This window comes from Fundulus heteroclitus, chromosome 5 (genome assembly GCF_011125445.2).
Source record: "Fundulus heteroclitus isolate FHET01 chromosome 5, MU-UCD_Fhet_4.1, whole genome shotgun sequence".
NCBI classification, from domain to species: Eukaryota; Metazoa; Chordata; class Actinopteri; order Cyprinodontiformes; family Fundulidae; genus Fundulus; species Fundulus heteroclitus.
In genome coordinates, this window is record NC_046365.1 from 32,394,981 (window position 1) to 32,402,143 (window position 7,163).

Genomic DNA, 7,163 nt, shown 5'->3' on the forward strand with positions numbered 1-7,163 from the left:
TCCCTGTCATAAAGACGGTGCTACTTTCTCCTTGTGGTTACAGTGGAGGCCCGCTCCCCCTCAAAACCTGCAGGGTCACTCAAAGGCCAATCAGATTGTACAGCGGGCACCCAGCACCCCAAAGAGATCAGCAAATCACCATGCAAGGTTTGGAATAAGCTCCCGGGAGGTGGAGAGAGCCGGTACAGGCATGTCAGAGGTGGGGGAGAAAAAAAAAAAAAAACGAAAAGGGTTTTAAACGTTAGGCAGCAGTCAGCATGTCATGTCAGAGATAGGTATGCATGCACGCTGGTGTGTCCTCCAAGCCGTTGTTCCCGAGACAGCGGAAACTGACAGACACATGCAGCATATCAGCAGGGAAAACCGGGTTGTGTAAGAGAGACATCTAGTGTTTAAGTTAACCATGGCACAGAGCATTTCTCCAGCAGTCAGCGGGCAGGAGGCAGCATATGCCCTCCATAGGACACACCTCCATCACTAAACCGGCACAGAGACACAAACTGCAGACAGTTTAGTTAATCTATCATGCAGGTTTTCAGACAATGGGAGGAAGCTGGGATCAACAGGATAGAATCCATGCATGTTCAGAGAGGAGACCAAGCAGTGAGATTCTGGCTGGAAATTTAACCCAGTGCCTTTTTGCTTTGCGATAACAGCTCAAACCAACAAGCCTCCGACTCTAAAGTTTACATAATCTGCATTTGCTTGACCTCATCTGTCAGTTCAGTGAGTGTCTTTTTTATTATTCTTTTTCTGGAAAAACTGGGCTAATTTGTATGTTTTTCCAAAGGATAAATCAACCCACATTTAGGGTCATATCTTCTGTCAGAGCAGTGATTCTTTTTAGACCTTTTTTAAGTTAATCAATTTTCCCAAGTTCCACTGTTTTGACACACATTTTACATTATTGCAAAATGAATTGTACTGTAAATGTATGTTATTTAATTAAAACAAAAGACAAATGTTCTTTATTGCTTACAATTCATCGTAAGAAATTAAAATTTTCAACCAAGGTGAAGGAGAAAGGTTCTGAGGTCAAATTTTCTATTTGGAAAGTCACAACTTTCTTACCAATCCCCGCCTTAAAATCCAGGGGCTGCCTTCCAAATAAGATAGTAACAACTGCAGTTATTTGCACCTTTTTGTTATTTTTACCTCATTAAATGTTTGAAACACAGTATGAAACCACCTCCTTTAGTTTAATGCACATGTTGAAAGTTTCTATGAAGTAATCCCTAGTTAACCTCGGAGTGGCACTCAAAAACCAACAGAGTTGCAGGAGTTTATTTTAGGTCTGTTGCTGAGGTGGATCGTGAAATCTACATCCAATGTAAAAGCCTAATCTAAGTTTGTGTTTTTCCAAGTTGCTATATATAAAAATCATCTAAATATTTTATTAACCTCTTGAGATAACATGATGTTGATGTACTATAATTGTCATTTATTTATTTATTTATTTTACCCAGAAATGTGATCCGTATATCAATTCACAGTAGCACTAAGAGTGACCTCCCACTTGGTGGCGCCACCGTCTTAGTTTACCTGCTGCTGCAGGGTATGAAGGATAAGATATATTGCTATTGGTTTGTATGTGTATCAGTTGTTAGATGTGCAACTGAGCACAGAATTTAGCAGAGCCCGTTGCTTTTGAAAATGAACATCTTCCTTAAAGAGGCTTCTGATCAACAAAGATTTGCACAACCTGTTTGAACAACTTTGCAGCTCGACACCACAGTCCGCTTATATTCACTTTGCTAATGATTGTGCCAAATGTCTTGTGAACCACTAAATGTTCAGGTTTTCATGCTCTGCTGCCCTGGAGTTGCCTGAACATGAACATTTCACATAAAGGCATAGCTACATTAAACCACAGACATTCCTACTGTGCAATGCAGGAAATGCTACAATTCCAGCCTGCCCTGTAGTGAAGCAACAATGTCTTAGCTTCCTAGAACACCACCCTGTGCTACTAGTGTGTGTCAGCTCCTCTCGGTCAATGGTCTTGTCCTCCATTGGGGAGGTGTAATCAAGGTTGTCAGGGGACTAGGAGTGAACAAAACACACCCAAGATGCTGAAGCCTATAGATATTGTGGGGCTGGTCGATGCAGCTCTTCACTGGCCCATGGCTGTCTGGGGAAAATGTCTATTGGCCTCCCTGGAAAAGTTTACCATTGGGTGCTCGAAAGCAGGTCTTGGGCTAATATCAAACCTTGGATTCAGGAAGAGCAGTGCGGCTTACGTCCAGGCTTCATCTTCATCCTCCAGAAAGTGCCGAGGGGCTCATGGGTGTTTGCTCATCCAATCTAAACGTACAATGCAATTATAGAAGTGTTGTGACTGTGTCCCTCCAGGCACTTTCTGGTGGGTGCTACAGAGTGTGGGGGAGCTGAGGATTCTTTTAAGAGCTGTTGGATTCTTATATAACCACATTTAGAGCTGTGTCTACATCTTATGCACCAGTTCAAGCTTGTTCCCAGGGGGGCTTGGGCTCTGCCATGGCTGCCCCTTGTCCCAATGGTTTTTGTAGTGCTTATGGAAAGGAGCTTAAGGCACAGAAAAGGAGATTGTACGGTTTGGAAAGCTCAGGATGTAATTTTTGCATTTTGCAGATGAAGGTGGTTTCAGACGTGTTGAGACCATGACCTTCAGTGTGTATTGAGGCGGCTTGCTGCTGAGGTTAAAGCGACAGGATTGAGCTTCAACTCCTGTGAGTCTGAATCCATGCTTCTCAACTGGAGGAAGGTGGACAGCTACCTCCATGTTGGGGAATCTCCGCCTGAAGCAAAGGAGTTGAAGTATTTTGGAGTCTTCTTCATCAGTGATGGTACACTAACGCAGACGAAGAATAGAAGGATTGTGGTCACGTTTTCGGCAATCAAGGAGCTACTCAGTAGCCTCGTGAGACCATCCTGATCTCGCGAGCTTTCAAGGTTTCACTCGCAGATCAGTCTGGCTACCCTCCGTTAAAGAAAATTTGGAGCCGTTCACCAAACGAACGTCCAATCAGCGATGGCTTTGAGGCAGGTTGAGGTGTGACGCAACGGGAAGCGACAGTTCAGTCTAAAGAACATGGCGGCTTCAGCCGATAAAACTAGCGTTAGCGTGGCTATCGAGCAAGTTTTATCGGAATTACAGAGTATTTCTTTGCTGAGCTAACGAGCCTTTACCTGCAGCAGCAAGAGCAGCTTGGCTTGTGGTTGTGTTTTCGTCGTCGCTCTGTTACGGGCGACGACAAATCCGATTGGTTTATTTGGCCCGTCTATCACCAACATAGGCCAATCAGCTAACCAGTATTTTCGCCCCTTCCCAAAATTACTTCAACGGAAGGTTTCCAGATGGATATGCGGAGCAAATCTATCTGGCGGAGTCAGGTAAGCTACTCAGGTCTGTCCAGGTGAAAAGGAAGATGAGCCAACAAGCAAAGCACCTAGCTGACCAGTCTGTCTACATTCCTACCCTCAACTATGACCATGAGATACGGATCAGGGCTGAAAGAATCAAGGTGCGAAAATGAGCTTTGACCACACGGTGGTTGGATGATTCAATTCAATTTTATTGCATCTATATAGCACCAATTCACAACGCACATCATCTCAAGGCACTTTTCAATCCACTCCTCCTGCAAGAGCTCAGAGCCACAGTGGACAGTCGAATGTTCTTGAGAAAGTCGTTGGGGACAAGGATGTTTGACTCAGGTCCTACAAAAGGTTTAAGGTATGAATAGAGGGAGAATTTTACATATGCAATTTCATTTACTAAAAGCTCATATAATTCTTTTCCATTTTCAAATTAGTTCATAATGGGTTGCAGTGACATGATTTTTTTTTTGGCCATCAGCCTTAAACCATCAAAGACAGTGAGTGGGATTTACACTTTACTGATAAGTGTGCTGAAGGGGATTTAATGTGAAGATTAGCTAATCTGATTTTAGGGTTTGCGCAACGCGCCCCAACGACAGTTTAAATGATGTCATGGTGCGCTGTACTAACCATGAAAGAGCTCAATACATACTCAAGTCATTATGTGCAGATGACACAAGATACATTTTTGCTGACATCAAATCGGACTAAAAGTTGTTATATTTTTTGGTAAGGACTTTCAAAATGGTTTACAATTGTTATGCCAGATTAAAAAGAAAGGGAAAGAGAAATCCTTCCAATTCATATGTTTAAATTCAACAGATTTCCATTTTGGCCGTTTCATCCCATATGCTATTACTCTAATGAACAGTTGATTCTGGCAAAAACAGTGTTAATTTTCACTGTTCAATTTGTCATATTGTATGTACTGTATACCAAATCCACCTACCTTATGTATATAACAACATATATAATATTAAGTCATTCCAGCATTCTCTGCACTCATCACACTGTGGACACGTCTGTTTGTATGTGTATGTGCATCACTTCCACCTGTACATATTATGACATGAAGATAATAATTACAGCAATGGAAATAATATTTACTTCTGCATGCTTCCTGCTCATTGCACCATTGCATTATCGTCCCAATTTGTCCGCTTGTTTTCTACATGTTTTCTATACTGCAGACTGTTTGACTTTTCATACTGCATTATTGTGTTACTGTATTATTGTTTATTATAATATTATATTATATTATATTATATAAGTAAGCACATCATCAGCATTGTACAACCTAGAGTCAAATTCCTTGTATGTGTACGCATACCTGGCAAATAAAGCTGATTCTGATTAACTTTTAACGGCCTCTGATTCTTTTTTGTTTTGTTTTTTACCTTTGTGTGAATCTCCACACATGAACTATTTACAAAGCATGATTGGATGTTGTGACTGCACTTTGTAAACTGATGATGGTGTGTGATTTATTCAAATGTGTATTTGTCGTCTTGGCCAGGTCGCTCTTGGAAAAGAGATTTTTAATCTCAATGAGTTTTTTACCTGGTTAAATAAAGGAATCTAATCTCCATTCTATTCTATTTTAAATTGTATAGCTGGGCTAAAATATCTTTGGTATCCTTCCACAAGCTCCTCACATTAGTTTGCTGGAATTTTGTCCCACTTCTCCAGATAGTGGGAGTCAGGTTCAGAGGCTAATTTTCTTGCCCATAAATGCATTTCAGAATAAATCGGATACCAAATGGCTTAGGAACAAGAACGTCAATGTTTTGGAGTGGCCATCACAAAGTCCTGATTTTCAATTTGATGGGAAAAGTGTGCGTGCGGGTGCATGCGTGTGTGTGTGTGTGTGTGTGTGTGTGTGTGTGTGTGTGTGTGAGATTAATTTCCACAGGACGTTTCTTCCTTGGGTTACCATGCATCTCCTTTTTGGCCAGAAACCACAGGGTGTATTATCTTTATTGCATTTGCACACTTTAATCTGTTTGTTTTTTGTGTTTCTTTATGGGTAATGACTTCTTCCGCCCTGAGGGACCTTTCTGCTTATAGCGGTACAAGATTTGTTTTGCTATAGACACTGATACTCTCTTACGAGCTTCAGCCAGCCTCTTCACAAGGTCTTTTGCTTTTGTTTTGGGGTTGAAATGCAAATTTCATACTAAAACACATTAATTTGTAGGTCACTAAACCCTTCTACTTTCTGAACGCCATTATGGCTGGACCTCAACTGTATGTACTTTTAACACGCAATGATTTTACATCGTAATCAATACATTTGAGGTTTATTTAGTCAACAATTGTAATATTTAAACAATTATGGATGAATTCATGTATTTTTCCTCAGTTTTATTTAAATATGACATTTTTAAAATAATTAACAACATGCATACTATGTGCATTACAGATTTATACCCAAGTTGAAGCTGAGTTCAACAAATGCACTTTTGAGTAAGAAGAAAAACTAAATTTAACGCGTCAATTAACTTTTACGGACAAGTTACACTTTAACTGTGTTTATACTATCGGCTATAAACAGTATACAGGAACATAGCTTTAACAACATGCTGTAGCTGATTAAGATGAGTAAATCAGAACTATGTAAAGCTTTGGATGCATAATGAAGCACAAGTAATCTGGAATAATTTCTTATAATGGGCAATAACACATTAAAGTCTTTAGAGAGACTGTTTAGAAAAGATTAAATGTATTACAACGCAGTTTATAAGGCGCTATAAATCTATTTTTTGCCTCTACAGATATATCCGAAAAGCAAAATGTCTCTGTCTGTTTTAAGGACTTGTCCTAGCTCTCTGTCACGGCACTTTTAAAATCACAGTTTCTCTCTTTGAAGCTCTTAGGGGCATTGTATGAGATGTCACATCTGAATATGGTCTTCTCCTCCGCTGTGACTCACATAAAATCACTACTGGTTGGTGTTTCGTTGCTTGTGACCTGTTTCAGTATACAATGTGCAATTTTAGGATTTCTTTTTTACCTCGACTAAAATTAAAACAATTTCTCTGTTGTTGTGTGCACTTCTTTAACGTGTAATACAACGCCGCATACAGCATTTCAGCTAAAGATTTGTGAAGGTGCTTCTCTGTAAATTGATCCAAGCAACCCTCTGCTCTGCATTTCACGCAAACAGATGCATGCTTAGTAATTTTGCATCTGATGAACTCCTTGCATTAAGTTTGCACACATATTCCTCATGCAGGCTCACGCTCTTTTTTTTTTTTTTATCAGTTTGCAGCAGCAACAGCAGCAGCAACTCTATGTGTGTATGTGTCTGTGTTTGAGAGAGAGAGAGAGGGTGCGTCAGAGGAAAAAGGAAGTTGCGGGATGAAGTTAAAAGCCTTTAACAGAGTGCAGCTCTGCAGAAACACCCACTACGGAAGAAAGGCAGAACAAGAGCGCCGAAGTCTGAAAATGAGATAATGAAAGTTAAGTTAAGGAGTGAACATCGAGAAAAAGAAAAAAGTCTTTAAGGAGAAATTAGTGAAGGTAAGACTAGATCGTTTTAATTTTCATGCAAAAATATTGAATTAAAAGTGAACACATTTTTAAACAGTTTTCAGGTTTTTGCTGCTTCTTGGAAATGGCTGCATGTGTAACAGTTCGCTGCCTTCTGTTGGCCAACCAAATTATTGCTAACTTGACTAGACTGAATCTCACTGTATCAGAGCTCAACAAAAAAAGAGCCAAGCTTTTTATTTTATTTTTTTTCAAGCAGCATACACTGTGAATTAATCTGTCCATACTGTAATTTACAAGGACCAGCAAAG